The sequence below is a fragment of the Diabrotica virgifera genome, chromosome 6, assembly GCF_917563875.1.
Source record: "Diabrotica virgifera virgifera chromosome 6, PGI_DIABVI_V3a".
Lineage (NCBI taxonomy): Eukaryota > Metazoa > Arthropoda > Insecta > Coleoptera > Chrysomelidae > Diabrotica > Diabrotica virgifera.
In genome coordinates, this window is record NC_065448.1 from 252,440,261 (window position 1) to 252,458,594 (window position 18,334).

Here is an 18,334-nt window from a genome sequence, read left to right on the forward strand (position 1 = left end):
TACCGCTTTTTTGCCCTGCTGCATTCTGTTTTCGATGTCTCTTTTGGTAGTGCCTTCTTTAGATATTATAGATTTGAGATATTTATATTCTTTACATGTTTTTGTGATTCTAGTTTCTAACTCTGGATCTTCTTCATCATCCCCTATTTTAAGATACTCTGTCTTTGACATATTCATGTTGAGGCACCATTACTCATATTCTTTCTTAAATTTTCTAAACATGTAGTCCATGTCTTCCTCATAATTCGCTACGACTACCTGATCATCTGCGGAAAACAAAGTTGTTAGACATTTACTACCGCCTATGTCTATTCCCATTCCGGAAACTTGTTTCCTCCACTGCTCTAGCGATGATTGAATATATAATATTTTAAATAAGGTCTGAGACAGATAACATCCTTATTTAATAAATATTTACTTTTTGATAAATTCGGTCGGACCATTTGGTTGGAACGTGTCTGCTTTAGTATCGAGGGTACAGCACCAGTGTTGGCGATAGATATCTTAGTAAGTTGGTTAATTCATACAACGATAAAAAATTTCAGCACAACTTCGTTAGACCACACCATAGTAAAATTACCACGGCACAGACCGTACCCGTAGCCGAGTTGGAAGGGTCGATATCAGCTTCTGACTTCCTTTGAACCATGTTCAATTACCGACAATCTATGGGAGACATCGCGCCGATCCATGCCTATCATAAATAGAGTGTTAGGTCCTAGCCCAGGGATCGTAATTCACAAATTTTGAGGGAATTAACGCTATTTATTTCGCGTTGCGCTGATTCTCGTGTTTCCTTTGTATCTTTTTCTATTACGTATTTTCTATTTCTTTTGGTGTGCCACGCTACGTGCCATGGGATCCCAGCTTTAGTGGTTTCTACTCCACTTACATCCTTGTATCCTGTAACACTGACTTCTCATTGTATAAACATATTTCTGTGCAATGACAAAACAGAAATATATCCTTGGAAAGAATTAATGCAACGATTATAAATTTAGTATTAGCTTGACAGTATTGTGCTAATTAATGTGAACATAGTGATAATTTTAACAATAACAATATTTCTTAGTTATAGACGAAGAAAAGAGAGGCAAAATATAATTTAAATTGTTTTAATAGCGTGTCATTCATTAGCTTTATTAACTTCTTGGATGTATTTTGGCATATTCAATGATTTTGATACAGTTTTCTGATACATATTTGCTCTCCTTGAAACATCTGAATTAGAGCCTTAAAGGTCGGGACACACATATCCGCACCGGGCCAGCATGGCCATTGGACAGCCTGCTCAGTGCGGACGCGGTGCTGACTCGGTGGGGATATGTGTGTCCTGACCTTAAGTCAGTGTTGTTTTTGTTCAGAAGATCGAACAGATGATATTCTTGGTGTATTCTTGATATGTCCTGATGTCACATCCGTGACGAATGTTGCCGATTATCATGGCAATATTTATCTTATCTGCAGCTTCGTGGAGAAGCTACAAAATGTTTTGTTGAACGATGTTCTGAGGTTCTTTAACCATAATGTTTTTACTTACGTACTTATGATTACGCAGTTTTCTGGACGATGTTGTAGGATCTATAGGAGCCCTTTACTAGTGTAAGATATTGGAGCTAGTAATCTATAGTTATATAACAATTATTTGTTGGCCTGGTTTATGTATGATTATGGTCTTTCTCCAATCCCCAGGTCTGACGCCTGTGCGAAAGATCTGATTTTGCAAATCTGTCTATGTCTGCCTTTGTCTTTACTAGACCAATATTTTTACTTTTTACGTCTGACTAGTCTGACTTTGTTAAGGCCGGCCGTTGTATGAAAGAGAGGTCCCCAAGTCGCAGTGCAACAGAGAGAAAAGATTCTTTCCCGAGAGATGCTGCCTCTATCGGAGAAATAACGCAATAGATATCTAAGCGAAGCCGCGGACTCCAGACTTTATAGTCAACTGATAGTTTAGTTTCAGTACAGATTGGTATGCAGGTGCGGTCTCGCTAAGATGACTCGAAATCGTTTTATATATGAGGTGCGAACTTTTCATTTTCTAGGAGGTTTAAGGACGGGGTCTCGCTGAAAATTTTACTCGGATAAATACTGTGCTCGTATCTCGTGGTAAAATCTAAACCAAAAGTATTGGAAAAATCTATTTCGCATATTGGTTCATCATAGTTTGTTACCTACTTCTCATGTCCCAATATTATAAAATTATACCAGGGAAGAACAATTATATCACTCAAATTTGTCTAATTGTCTAATTTAGAATGAAAATGTAATTAATGTTTAGAACATTTAATGAAAGCTTATAACCAAGGATGGTACTAAAGATGAGCAATTTGGTCCGTCGGTCTGCCTGACCGCGAATATAACTCCTCCGTCACTGTACCAGGTAGAATAGCGAATGAGGTGTCGAATGAAAGCCTATAATCCAAGGATGGTACTAAAGCTGATAAATTTGACCAAGGCTGTCTGTCCATCTGTCCGTCCGACCGCGAATGTAACTTCTCCGTCATTATGCCAGGGAAAATGACAAATGAGGTTTCAAATGAACGATTATAATCCAACGATGGTACTAAAGTTGAGCAATTTGGTCCGTCGGTCTGCCTGACCGCGAATATAACTCCTCCGTCACTGTACCAGGTAGAATGACCAATAAGGTGTCGAATGAAAGCTTATAACCAAGGATGGTACTAAAGATGAGAAATTTGACCAAGGCTGCCTGTCCATCTGTCCGTCCGACCGCAAATGTAACTTCTCTCCGTCATTATGCCAGGGAAAATGACAAATGAGGTTTCGAATGAACGATTATAATCTAACGATGGTACTAAAGATGAGCAATTTGGTCCGTCGGTCTGCCTGATCGCGAATATAACTCCTCCGTTACTGTACCAGGTAGAATGACAAATGAGGTGTCGAATGAAAGCTTATAATCCAAGGATGGTACTAAAGATGAGCAATTTGACCAAGGCTGTCTGTCCGTCGGTCCGTCCGACCGCGAATATAACTTCCGTCACTATACCAGGTTGAATGACAAATGAGGTGTCGAATGAAAGCTTATAATCCAAGGATGGTACTAAAGGTGAGAAATTTGACCAAGGACTTCCGGTTTTACAAATGGGACCGGAAATACTGTTTTAAAGTCACCGGAATAGTAAAAGTGATATATTATTCGACGAACCTTCGCAAGGCGAGAACAAATATATACTTCCGGTTTCATGAGTGTCTTTCCGTCTGTCCTCCTACATACAACTCCTCCGTATTAATACAGATATAATGACAAATAATGAGGTTTCGAATAAAAGATTATAACACAAGGATGGTATTAAAGATGAGTAATTTAACATCGGACTTCAGTTTTAGAGTTGCAACCGCAAGTATCTGTTTTAAAGTGACTCAAAGTATGATATGAATGTAAATGAATATGATCCAAAATTAGTAAAATCGTATATGAATCGACGCAAAGTTACACGAAGAGTTAAAATATCGACTTCCAGTTCTACTTTCGATTACTTTGGATGAAAACCTAGGACTTACGAAGTCCAATTACTTGTTAACACATGCTCTTGTGAACATGAACGGAAAGAAATAACACGAGTAGCGTTCATCAGCAAATCATCAACGGCTGATAGCAAAACTCTACGAAACTATATATACGTTATAGTCTAAGATCCGAATATAGGTCGACCTGCACCCATCTGCTTTCCGGATGAGACATTTTTTTATTAAATTTCATACATAGACAAAAACGACTTGCATGGCTTGCCTATCAAATTCGTGTCATAGCTATCCTTAAGGTGGGGTGAGCTTAGAGTTTGAAATAAATATTTCAAGCATATTTTTTTGAATTTTTTTTGAACTTATAATAGAATTCTTAAAATCCCATGGACTGATCGGGTCACAAATGAGGAGGTCCTTACAGAAGAATGGGGAAAAACCGAGAAGTATTAACCACCATCAAATCTCAAAAGTTGGAATACTTTGGACACATTATGCGAAATGAATCCAGATATGCCCTCCTACAAGCCATTCTGCAAGGAAAAATATTTGGAAAGCGAGGTCCAGGAAGAAGAAGAACATCCTGGTTAAAGAACCTCAGAACCTGGTTCAACTCAACATATGTGAAGCTTTCCTGCATTGCTGCAGATAAAATAAAGATGCCATGCCATGGTGATCGCCAACATTCGTCACGGACAGGCACAGCAAGAAGAAGAGGATAGAATTATTTTATTTTTAAATTAAATAAGCATATTCACTATAATCGTTGATTGATATATTGGACGGCCTCTAATATCTCAATCAACGCTATAATTCAATGAATTAAAAAAAAATAAGGAAAAATATTAAAAAATAAGCCAACGCTCAGTGAATCATGTGAAACGAAAAGATCAAAAATATTTTATTAGCTTTATGAGTATTATGAGTTTATCGAGCATAACTCTGTCGAGTTTTTTCAGTTATAACGATTTTTGACTTTTTGGTATTACTCAGAAGTCAAAACAACCAAATTTTTGCTCACGAATGGGTGAAAATGAATATTTATTATAATAAAAAATAAGCATAAACAAAAAAATTGTATGTGCAATTTGTATGCACGTTAAAAATTCGGTTAAAATTCACATTCTTATTCCAGTCAAAACACAATAATTAACAAGTCGCTGATGTGGCATTTCGATCATCGACCGAGAAACACATTAAATTTTTATTACTGGTGTTGATAACGTGAACGGTATCAAATTCACATCGTGGGCAGCTCTCCCGTGAAAAGGAAAAACCTAGTAACTGAGTTTTGATAACTTTTCAGGAAACGAAAAGAAAGAAAAGTATATCGCCGTTTAATAGAATTATATTATTTTTTGTTTTTTTTTTCGTTCAGTGGATTTCAAGTGTATGTCCCTGTAACTGTAACTTAGTTTTTTCCAAATATTTGCAGTTTTTTTAATTCTATGTCACTTACTATTTTTGAAATGCAAAGAAATATTGATTTTGCTGCGGAAAAAGCTAGTATGCTTACTTAGTTCCTAATTCATACTATTTTTGCCAAGGAAAAAACTAGTAGGTACTATATTACACTTGCTAATATGATACTTTATGATTGCTTTAAAACTATGTAAAATCAAGTAGTTAGGTACATTTTGGTTTTTAAAAATAAAAAGTAGGTAAAGTTATAATTTTTACATATATTTTATTAGAAAAATTACAAAAAGTTTTTGAATTCAACATTTAATTACATAAAACAAACAAAAATAATAAAAACTAAACTCGATTATTTAGTAAATCATTTGATGTTTCAGAAACAGGTAGTTTCTCCCAAAAGAATCTTTTTTGGCTTAGCATTGCAGGAAGAAGCTCTGTAATTATTTTTTGTTTTTTTTGAACATTTACACCCCTATCTTCAGTTTTGCTCTCAGGCATTTCCAGATTAAATTTAGGTTTTAAAAAGTCAAAATTAATAAATTCGTTTTCAGTATGACTTTTCTTATAAAACATTTGTCTTGACCCTTTTCTAAATTGTACTACTTTAATCACGTTAAGTTTTGGGAAATTTTCATCTTTTTTTGTTCTTTGTTTTACACCGTCTTTAAAGCGATAAAAATCATCATGTTTCATTAGTAAGGTTTTATTTTTTCTAGAGGCTTTTAATATTAGCTCATTTAAGTCGTTCATTTCATAAATGTTGGATCTCTTTTTCCATAGCTTGCCAATGTTTCCGTGGACACTGTCGGCTCTCATAAAAGAGTGCCCAGCTTCAAAGTATTTTAAAGTAATACTGTTTGGACCCCAGTTAGAATTGACAATTACCACAAATGACGTAAATAATTTCCAGTTTTTATTTTGGGCACTGCAGTTGTCACACCAAAATTCGTAGTGCTCTACGTTAACTGAGGATCTTTGAATAAGCCCGCAATATGCTGATGCCACATCTTCCGCCGAGCGACCACTTATAGCTTCATGCCACAAAACGCAAATATTTTCTTCATCTTTTGTTAACGAAGCAAAAGTTTCATTGAACACAACTAATTTACTAACAAAGACAGATTTTTTTAAAGATAACTTTGGAAGTAGTAACACTTTTTGCATATCCGCGCAATAAACTTTAAATGAGTCTGGATAGTCGTGCTGTCTGTCATTATCATACGCTTTTCTGGCAGCAATATATGCCATATGGTGATCATTAAACGTATTACATTGATCACAAGTCTCTGGAATTGTACATATTTTTTTGTGCTCTTTTTGATGTACGCAAATGTCACACTCATCTTGATTTGGTTGATCAAATCCAATGTTAAGTGAATTAAATTCAGTTCTATATCTGTCATAAGATATTTTTTCATGAGTTTCACAAAAATGTTTCCACATATCAGTAATAGATAGCTCTTGAGATAAATATCTTCTATTGGGAGCATGTTGCAATTTATAGTGTGATATTTGCGGATTATAAGATTCAATATGGTTTCTTATTAGAATGGGATCCTTCTTGTTAGATGGAACAGACGAGCCTCGTTTATCCTTAACCAGTTCTAACCCCATAGATTGTTTATATCTGTTTTTGAAGTCCGTTATCATACCATCAGTTTTCATTCCATGTGTATGTAAATACATTTGCTTACACACATTCATTTCAATACCATCATCCTTGAGCAACGAGTATGTAAGGACGTGTTGACGTTTATTTTCACTATCTACTTTTCTTCTCTTAATACCCCCAATCTTTATACTGGCATTAAAATATTGACTTCTCTCGCCAAAACTCATTTTCCAAAATGACTGGCAAATATTTTGTCTTCTTTCTTCTGATAAAAATTCTCTACATTTTTTTTTACAATTACATGGTTCTAATAACTGATATTTTTCTAGATGCCTCTCAATTTGCTCTTTCGCTGTTCTTGCTCTTTTTTTTCTGTTTTTCTCGTATCCTTCATCGGTTTTATCACTGATTTGTGCTTCTATAAAAAACGTAGATATTAGTTAATTCATGTGAAACACAAAATACAAAGCATTTTTACCTGGCAGAGTTTCCTGGTTTATATCTTTCAATTGTTTATCTACTAAACCTTCATTTTCCATAACAGTGCCAACTACACTTTTTTCATTTTCAGTTTGAAAAAATTTTGCTATTCTCCTTTTTTTCTTTGTCTCATAACTTATTTCTTCAGATTCTTGTGGGTCATAACTAGGGTCTAAATCTGAGTCATCGTCAACTGTGTCATCTAAAAAGTATAAGTTTGGTCTAATTGTTTATAATAATTAATATTTTATTTAGTAACCTTTATTATGCTGACAAACGTCTATAACATCAACCGATTTTTCTTTGTGACATTCATTATTAACATCCGTATCATTTTGACTACCATCCTTTGTTCCATCAATTAATGGTAGCGGTTTTAATTCGGTATAAACTTTTGTGTTTTCTTCCTTCCTAATATCTCTTACTAAACATATTGGTTGAATATCATAAAAATGGTTTTCATTAGTAGAGGGGTTATCATTATCACTAAAAATAAAAAAATAAAAATCAAAAATGCTAGCGACAAACGTCCATATTATTATTATCATTGTAATAATACTCCAAACCAAAAGCTTTTGAGTTCGAAGGCTCTTCTGAATAAACTGTTATGCTTAGTTTATTTGATTTTTGTTTATAAATTACTCTAAAAATAATGATAATACACATATTTTAACTTCTGAAGTTTAGAATTAAAAATTGCTACATTTGCTATAAATACACAATGTGTTTAAGAAATACTTTTTAGTATACGAATATGAGCAAGATAATTAAAATAATTTCCACGAAACATAGTCAATAGAAAAATGTTTTGGTAATTGAATATCCACTGCACACAAATATAACGATTTTTGTTACATAAGTAATGGTAACCTAAATATTTATTAACAATCAGCTGACATGCGAATTTTCTAAATATCAACTAAATTAATTTGTTGTAACCTATCACCTTTTACAGTAATAAATAAGTCGGTTCATATTATTTTTTGTTTCAAGAAATGTTGATTTATTCAGAATATGTTAATTTTATAATCAGAAGTCCGTATAAATAAATCTAGAAACCTACTTTTGATTTTGTAAGCCGTCCATCATCAGGTTATCAACCAAATAATCGTCTTTCACAGTATCTTGTATCGATTTCAAACAATCTTGACCAAAGGACGCAAGTTCACTATACCTATAACAAAAAGAATGCATTCGTTACAGCATTTCTTTTGAATTATCTACCATTTTACTGATTGTTTGTTTTTTGAAAATCAAACAAACAAAATTGTACTTTGTTTGTAATGTAAAAACTAATACTCACCGCTTTTCAAGATCACCCACTTCCTGAACACAAACTACTTTATTTTCCTTAGCCAAAGCCATTATAATGTTTTTTCTTTTAGACATAGTTTTCAAAACTTTATATAATTAGATTAAAACAAATTCACCACCAGACGAGTATATGTAGGTATACACAGTTGAGACTGGCTCGACAGACTGAATAATTTAACGAAGTGCATTGGAAGAACATAGTAAAAGATCCTTCGTTTTCGCGCCAAAGCGGAATTAAATTGGAAATACCTAGCATACACACTTTAAAATAATTCGCCGAGTTTAAATGACCGGAAAAAATATGGATATATCTAGTAAATGACTTTGCTAGTTTTTTGTTTAGAAATATGACGTTTTTGTCTTTCGGCTTAAAAATGGTAAGGTATGTTATTAGGAACTTCCAATTTAAAAAAAATATTTATATATACACTTTTCAAAGGAAATATTTAGTAAAAGCCTTTGTTATATTTTTCCTTCTGAAATAAGTAGAAATGTATCGTTCACTGTATAAGTTGCTATGTTTATTCTAAAAAAATAACAAGATGCTAGGTTTTTCCAACCAAATTTATTGAAATTACCATTTTGCTAGGATTTTCCATCTGAAATAACTTTCTTAAAAATGCAAGTATTTACAAGTTTTAAGTACCAGTCGATAAAGAGCTTCATGGGGTTTCACACAATTGATACTAAGCATAAACCTAGTAAGTCACTTTACTAGGTTTTTCCTTTTCACGGGAGAGCTGTATCTATTTTAAATAATAAAAAATGTGGCAGAGTCTCGAAGAGTTATAACGCCATTGATGATGATGATGACCAAATACTTTTGAAATTACAAAAATGAATAGGTTTTTTTGTATTACAATCAAGATTATCGTTTTCAGGACAAGCAATTATCATCACAAATAGGATGTTTTGAACAGGGTTATTCAAAGCAGAGTGCTGCATGCACGATTTTTGAAAGAACTCACAATTGGAATTCGATATTTGGTAATCGAAATTACAATTCATGCTTAAATTTAATTGCTAATCACTATTTTCGTACCAAAAACCGGTTTAATGGCGATTGCTATAATAGCCCTATCTATACCTATAACCCATCTGCACACTAATGGAACGCAGATTCAGATAGAGCGCGTTAAACAGTCTTGCTACCTGGGAACTATTATAAATAATGAGCAGTAGAGCAAAAAAGTTGAAAATGGTGGAGGTATTTAGCATCAACGGTTCTCCTTTAAAATCAATATGACGGCTAACCCTTCAGCGGAATTCAGTCGCAATTTTAAATTTACACCACTATTGACCTCCCCTAAAGGTTAGAATTATAAAATTTGGGGCAGCTGGGAAACAAGATTCAATTCAATAATTATGCTCCCCACCCCTTTTTAATATATTCCCGCTAACTCGGAAAATATCAACCGCACGAAAAAAATTGTCAAAAAGAAATAATTGTAGGAAATCATATTTGAAACAATTTTAAATATTCGTAAAAAAAATGAAAGAGATCAAAATTCAAAATTATGTATAAGTTAATTCTATCTACTAAGTTCTATTTTTGTATTATAGGTACCTACATTTTTGTCGTAAAACTCATAATTAACGAGACAATTCAATAGTTATGCTCTAACTCTAACCTCTAACTGTCACTATTTCCCCCCATAACTTGGAAAATATCGACATCATAAAATAGTTATTTTCCTAACTACTGCGGAAAGTGATAATTTCACGCACGAGACGCCGTTGACCCGAACGACGCGATAGCGGAGTTCGGGCAGGCATTCGAGTGCGAGGAACACACTTTCCGCACGAGTTAGGAATAATATTTATTCTAGGGCCGTACGTTTGGAAAAAGCCACAAAAAATAGAGTTATATCAATTTTTATTTAGAAGTGAAAATACACAAATCAATTATTTGACAAGGTTGTCAAAAACAAACTTTCAATATTAGTTTATTGCATGTATTATAATATATTATAATGCAATATTACAAGGTATTTTACTTTCCCGCACGTCGTGCGTGAAATTGGAACTTTCGGAAACGAAATGCGTGCGTGAATCTTTAGTACCATGGTTGGATTATAACCGTTCACTGTACACTCGTCACCTCATCTGTCATTCTGCCTGGCATAATGACGGGGTAGTTACATTCGCGGTCGGACGGACCGATGGACAGACAGCCTTGGTCTAATTTCTCATCTTTAGTACCATCCTTGGATTATAAGCTTTCATTTGACACCTCATTTGTCATTCTACCTGGTACAGTGACGGAGGAGTTATATTCGCGGTCAGGCACACCGACGGATCAAATTTCTCATCTTTAGTACCATCGTTGGATTATAACCATTCATTCGACACCTCATTTGTCATTCTACCTGGCATATTGACGGAGTAGTTACATTCGCGGTCGGACGGACCGATGGACAGACAGCCTTGGTCTAATTTCTCATCTTTAGTACCATCCTTGGATTATAAGCTTTCATTCGACACCTTATTTGTCATTCTACCTGGTACAGTGATGGAGGAGTTATATTCGTGGTCAAGCAGACCGACGGACCAAATTGCTCATCTGTAGTACCATTGTTGGATTATAACCGTTCATTCGACCCCTCATGTGTCATTCTACCTGGCATAATGACGGAGTAGTTATATGCGCGGTCGGACGTACCGACGGACAGACAGTCTAAATTTCTCATCTTTAGTACCATCCTTGGATTATAAGCATTCATTTGACAACTTTATTCGGCAAAAATATTTCTTGGGGATTTTTTGTCCGATTTTTTGCGGGGATATTTTGTCAAAAAAAAATTGTGGGGATTATCTGTCCGGGATTTTTTGTGGGGATTATTTGTCCGGGGATTATTTGTGGGCATTATTTGTGAGGATTATTTGTGGGGATTTTTTGTCCTTGGATTTTTTGTCCGGGGATAATTTGTGGGGATTTTTTGTCCGGGATTATTTGTCCGGACCCCTAATAAACTCATATTTGTCAAGTACCGAAATTTCCTAAGGAAAGTTTCAAACGGGCCATTACGCTCCTGAATTTTTGATGTTTATTTAATTTTTTTCGTAGCGCCATCTTATACATAATTGCTACATTAACAGAGCTTAGATTCTTACAGATTCCTATACTTTTTGTGTATTATATGTACAAGATTTACGTTTCACATGCCAATTTCTATTAATTCCAGAAATTTATTTTAAAAGTACACCACGCAAAAAGTACTTTATTAATTCACATTTTTTTAACGTTACATCCTTCCGTTACATATAGGCTAGTGCTAAACGGACTTTTATCATGAAATTCATTTAAATACTTGAGTAATTTAGATATAAACGCTCTTATATTTATTGAGAAAAAAGCAAAACTTTCACATTTTTTTATAAAAAATACACAACAGGTAGGGTAGCAAAAATATGGCTGTAATTAGCGAGATATATTGTTAGTAGGTTAAGCATTTTTCGGTATACATATATGCTCTAGATTATGAGTGGTGTACTTTATAAAGGTGATGGGATCGCCTATACTTGTAACATTACCAATGGCCGGCCTTAAGGAGTTCTTCAGTGTTATTTGTATCAGCATGTCGTTGAACCAAAATATATGTAGCTGATAACAAAAACAACACTTTTCCAATTTTCAATGTAGCAGTGTATGTTTTTTTGATGTCTGATTATCAGTCACTTGTCATTTATTAAGTCAATTGCACAGTGGAATAATTATGAACAAAAACTCTCTTACTGTTGTTTTTCTCTTCCTCCTACATTTCTCAGGACCTAACTATGGGCCATTCCATGAACATACGCCTGTTTTGGATTACTTCGACAACGAATATTTTACTGTGCAACACAAGAAGTACAAAAGTAAATGGCGCTAATAATTATTCCAATAAACAATAATGTAATTTGCAATTTACTTTCGTTCTTCTTATTTTGCACAGTCAAATATTCGTTGTCGAAGTAATCCAAAACAGGCGTATGTTTGTGGAATAGGGTAGACCAACAATCTAATGCGGGTTTCGAGAGTAGTATTCTTTAAAAATAAGAAGCTAATAAAGCCTCAGTTGAGCTCACTTCAATGAAAGCACAATCTAATCACTAGTTTAATCCCTATGTTTCATTACTTAGTGACTTAGTTTTAACCCGTCACTACTTTGACATAGTTGTGTTGTCAAATGCCAACAAAGTAACATTGTGTTCACACTAATTCGTACCATACTTTTATATGCAACAAATATGTCAGTCATAGTTGTATTATTCACAATTGTAAATGAACTCATATTATAAGTGCTGAGAATTAGATGACAATGTATTAATGATATATAGCAGGAGTGTAATAGTAAATATTGAAAGGCGTATAAACAAAAATTGTTTTGCTTTCCAAGTGCCTTAATTTTTTCCATAACTTTGGTTTCAGATCTTAGCTTAAACTTTTGTGTTTTGTCCATATTTATATTTGCGTGAGTGTGTTGGGTACTCTTTTGTTATAAAAATATTTAACACATTTATAACCAAAGAACGGATGAAGTGAGGAAAATATACACACTCGGAGCACGGTTTAAAGGTCAGTGTAAAGCTGATGGAACTGGAAGCTGATTCTTGAACAGACTAAGACCCACCAAGGGTTGTCGAGTCAATGATGATGATAGCGATAAATTCAAACATAGTAAACCTGCAGTTTGTATAACAAACAACTGTTTACTACTTTCTACATTTGTCAAGGCTTAATCCAAAACACAAGATAGAAAATTAAACAAGGAAAAAGTTATTCAACTGGAAACGTCCTAAATGTGACGTGGGGCTAGTTACTACTATACATCACTAAAAATTCAGTGGATGAGATAGATTTATTTATTTAGATTTGGGAATCTAACCATGAGTAGTGGAATGGCACCGAACAGTAGGTGTAAATTCTCCTCCATGTAAATATCTTGGTTTATGACTGATTGGGCTTCCATAAAAAAAACAATGTTTTATAATTGGGACAAATACTGTAAAATTTGGAATGTGAGTGATAATTTTTCATAAGTGATTGTATATGTTGTCTTGTGCATAAAATATATCTGAATCCACCTAAGTAATATCGTAGTCTTCTTTCTCTTTATAAACCCAGGTTAATTTTTGATTGGTCATTCTATCTTACTATTCTGTATTAAAAAAATTTAAACTGACAGATATGACCAATTCAAGTATTATTAACATGGGTTTTCCTATATATCTTCTAAACCTGATGTTTTCATATTATTTTGCATTTAATACCTTTTAATATTGAATTTTTTCATATAAATGCATTACATTTGATAAAATTCTTGACATTAGTAGTCTCATACTGTTCATGTTGATTTAGCTACTTTTTATGGCTTTATAAAATATATTTTCCATTAAAACGAGTTTGCGTAATAAACTTCTTGGGCTTCTTAAAAATCAATTATGCCATATACAGTTGTATCTGGTCATACATGATGGTTAAGTTGTACTAAATAAAAGTAATTCACTCTCTAGAGAAAAGTTTAAATTTTTAGATTTCAAGTAATAAAATTTTTTGATAAAAATTCCATACCAAATGAATATAATTATTATTGTATAGCGTTGTCAATCTTAAACTATAATAATACTACTACTTTATGTCAGTTTAAAACGTTCTCCGCCATTTTCTGATTTCCAATCTCACTTTGTCCGGTGGATCCATAGGTCCTCTTATGTTTCTATACACAGCTGTATAGAGTAATACTGTTCACTATAGTCTCATATATCCTCTTTTTATTATTTGGTCCCATAAAATACTGTTTAACATTGAGATGACTTTTCTACCTCACATATTTCTTTCACTTATGGAAACTATTAGATTGTTAATCCATATTATTTTCGTCCACGGTTTCGTTTCGTTTCGAATCAGAGCTGTTCATGTAGCCCCACTGAAGACATTTAGAGACAGAAACAGCTATGCTGCCGTCATCAAAACGTCCTCAAAGCCAAAACGACGCATCTCAATATTTTAAGTTGTTGAGTTATTGCGATTTATCGGTATTTTATTATAAGCATTCTTATAGATGCGTCTAATTTTATTACCAATTTTTAGGCACTATGGAGTTAAAATGCATCTTTTTCACTTAGGAAATAGGTTAAACATTGTATTTGGGGTCCTTAAGAACCATAATATAAAAATCGAAAAATTTTGAGATACGCCCTTTTGGCTTAGGACGGCAGTATGGGTGGTGGATTATCTCTGAATCGAAATGAAACATAAGCTGGTTTTAATTTCCATATTATTTTGTTTTACATTTCCTTACAAACTTTTCGATGCTGATGTGAATTCTACACTGTTTTTAATTTCTGTAAGGACGTAAAAAATTCGCCTCATAAAGTGCCAAAAAGATTCGTTATGTCTCATTAAATAAAGTTCTCATGTTCTTTTTCAAGAATATTTCCAATTCAATACATTTTTAATATCCTTACTTTTTTAATATTCCGGGTGAGGCTTTTTTTAGTTACTAGGCACAAACTTTACTCTGAAACTCGATTAAAGTATTAATAAGAAATGTTTTCCTCGGAACCTTTTAAATAATATCATCCTTCCTTGGGACGCTGGTAGGTAATTATAGCGTTATAAATTCTGGTTTATTTTGGTGTTATCAACACTTTAGTTTATTCCAAGTTTGGGCAAAAATTACTCAATAGGTTTATTTAATTCTTCCTAACCAGTATTTGGCTGCTTAAAGTCTACTTTATATACATGGTGTAACAGAAAGGCAGGTCATAAATTAAATCACATATTCTGGAACCAAAAATAGTTCATGTAGCATGTTCAAAACATGTAAAAATATGTGTTGGATTTTACAAATGTTTAAAATATTTCGATTAAAACTGGCGGATCAAAAAAGTACTAAGAGACAAAAAAGTTTCAAACACACATTATTTAACTAATGGTACCACAATAATAATTTAATTGGAACGTACACAAATATTTGGGGGTGTTTAAGGGAACAAAACCCCCATAAATTTTTACGGGGTGCACAATTTTCACGTTTTTTTTAAGATGTTCCTGCCATAAGAATGCCACATTCATAAGGCTGTGACTTTTTTTATGTGCACATTTGTACTAAGGTAAGTTCGGTTCAATCGAACTATTTTTGGTCTCAGAATATGTGATTAAATTTATGACCTGCCTTTTTTGTTTCTTCTTTCTTTCTGTGAAAAGTTTTTCTATTCATCTTACGAAATACCAATGTTTTCTGTCACGATTCAGGTCTTATTTTTAAAGTCTTTCAATTATATAATTTTCAGCCCATAAATATCGATTTTAATTCCCATATTTTTATCTTACATTCTTATATAAATCATCCATTAGTGCTAAGTATTATCAGTTTCCAATTCTTTAAACAGTTTTTTATTTTTTGGTGTTCGTTGTTAGAAAAATCTTATGCTTTGACCAGATTGTATAAAAAATGTAAATTTAATCAAATAATACTTCAAGTCATGTTTGGTTTACAATAATTAAAATAAAAACACAAAAGTTTTTATGAAATAAATAGGTAGATAACTACAAATAGCCATTACAGTATAATTATTTAAATCACATGCTGCTAAAATAAAATAAAACCTAGAATTATGCGCTAGATTCTAAATAAAACCCTATTATTGTTTTTATACTTCACTTCTTTTTTACTATACTATGTAATATTGCACTTGATAATAGTCGTTAGCTTAAGCTGGGATCCGATGGAGTGTGGCGTAGCACTCTTCACCAGTTTACATTGGCAAAGAGAAATAGAAAATATATAATAGTAAAAAGAAAAGAGGGCAAGTTTGGCACACCACGTTATAGTCTAGTCGCAACATAGGGGGTCCCGTGGACACTTTTAGGTCGCCGCGATTTGATGGTGGTGGTATTACAGGTTTTTTGGGTCGCTGAATCCAATGGAAGTGGCCTGGAAGCCCAACTGTGGTGCGTTTAATTGTTATTAACAAATTATGGTAAAATTAAGTGTTTTTCAGGAATTATTTGAAGCCCTGTAAATAAATTGATAGTGTTAAGATCTTCTCAGGTGTATTTTTGGTCGCTGAATGGAATGCGACTATTCGTGATTACTCTAAATATGTACTTATTTTGTTAATAACAAAATGATAGTTTATTCGCCGAAAAGCTCGAAATGTGTCTTTTTCATAGTATTTTTATACGCTAAATCTATTGCCGCTAGTCGTGATAGCTTAAACTACGTTCCGACTTTGTTATTAATAAATTATTGCAAAAATAACAGTTTATAGTACGTTCACTCATGGTTTTTGCTCTAAATTTTAAAAAACCTCTTGGAATGACATGAAATTTGGCATGCACGTAGCTAACATGTCAAACAAAACAAGTGATATTGTGCCGATGTGTGCTTTTACCCTGGGTGTGAGTTTCACCCCGTTTCGGGGGTGAAAGAAGAAACCTTTAAAATAAGTCCGGAATTGGATAAACTGATTAATTGAGTTATATTGAGTTAGTGAAAAAACTGTATAGAACAAAAGTTGTTTAGAATTAATCAGTTTATCCAATTCCGGACTTATTTTAAAGGTTTCTTTTTTCATCACCGAAAAGGGGTGAAACTCACCCCCAGGGTAAAAGCAGACATCGGCACAATATCACTTGTTTTGTTTGACATGTTAGCTACGTGTATGCCAAATTCCATGTCAATCCAAGTGGTTTTTTAAAATTTAGAGCAAAAACCGTGAGTGAACGTACCGTTATTTTTGCAATAATTTATTAATAAACAAAGTCGGAACGTAGTTTAAGCTATCACGACTAGCGGCAATCGATTTAGCGTATAAAAATACTATGAAAAAGACGCATTTCGAGCTTTTCGGCGAATAAACTACACTCACCGGCAGAGAAAACGGGCACCCCAAAAAATGAGTCATTTTTTAATGTCTTGTATTTCCTAAACCTGATGTCCGATTTAAGTAATTTTTTTAATATGTTATATATAGCCTTATTCTTTATCAATATCGCTGTAATAATATTGTTGCTAGACAGGTACATTGTCATTGTATACAGGGTGTACGAATCAAACTGTGTTTTTTTTCAAACTTTGGAACACCCTGTGGAGACTGTTCTAGCTTTTATAAAATACTAAAATTAAAACCCAACTATAGCCACAGATTTTCTTAACATTCTGTTTTTTTATTCATTCGCTTATGTTGGATAATAAAAAAGTTAGGCACTTTAACAACTACCCCTGTTTTTCGTCAATACAGGGTGTTTTTCAATAAGTACGGCAAGCTTTAAGGGGTAATTCTGCATGATAAAATAATGACAGTTTGCTTTATAAACTTATGCCCGCAAATACTTCGTTTCTGAGATAGGGGGTGTTGAAATTGTTCTTACAAATTGACAAACGGTTTGTGATATGCAAATGAAATTTGGTAGATTTTAAGAGCTAGTTATTGCGCATTTTTTGGCATACAATTGAGAATTTTATATTCACCATTGGCGTGCATACGGGATATGTCTAAAATATTTATACCCGTATGAACGCCAATGGTGAATATAAATTCTTAATTGTACCCCAAAAATGCGCAATAACTACCTCTTAAAATCTACCAAATTTCATTTGCATATCACAAACCGTTTTAGAGAAATAAATAAATCGTCAGTTTGTAAGAACAATTTCAACATCCCCTATCTCGGAAAGGAAGCATTTGCGGGCATACGTTTATAAAGCAAACTGTCATTATTTTATCATGCAGAATTACCCCTTAAAGTTTGCCGTACTTATTTAAAAACACCCTGTATTAACGAAAAACAGGGGTAGTTGTTAAAGTGTTTAACTTTTTTATTATCCAACATAAGCGAATGAATCAAAAAACAGGATGTTAAGAAAACCTGAGGCTATAGTTTGGTTATAATTTCAGTATTTTATAAAAGCTAGAACATTCCACAGGGTGTTCCAAAGTTTGAGAAAAAAACACAGTTTGATTCGTACACCCTGTATACAATGACAATGTACCTGTCTAGCAACAATATTATTACAGCGATATTGATAA

The 18,334-nt window shown here is 33.4% G+C and overlaps 1 protein-coding gene and 1 long non-coding RNA gene across 3 annotated transcripts in view; both read left to right on the top strand.

The window, feature by feature from the left end:
• Positions 1-18,334, top strand: part of LOC114338273 (calmodulin) — an 82,385-nt gene that overhangs the window by 52,942 nt on the left and 11,109 nt on the right. The gene's annotated exons all lie outside the window — the stretch shown is intronic.
• On the top strand, positions 8,086-13,389 carry LOC126886837 (uncharacterized). Its single transcript, XR_007698782.1, has 2 exons — positions 8,086-10,512; positions 10,765-13,389. It is a non-coding gene; the product is annotated as an uncharacterized LOC126886837 (long non-coding RNA).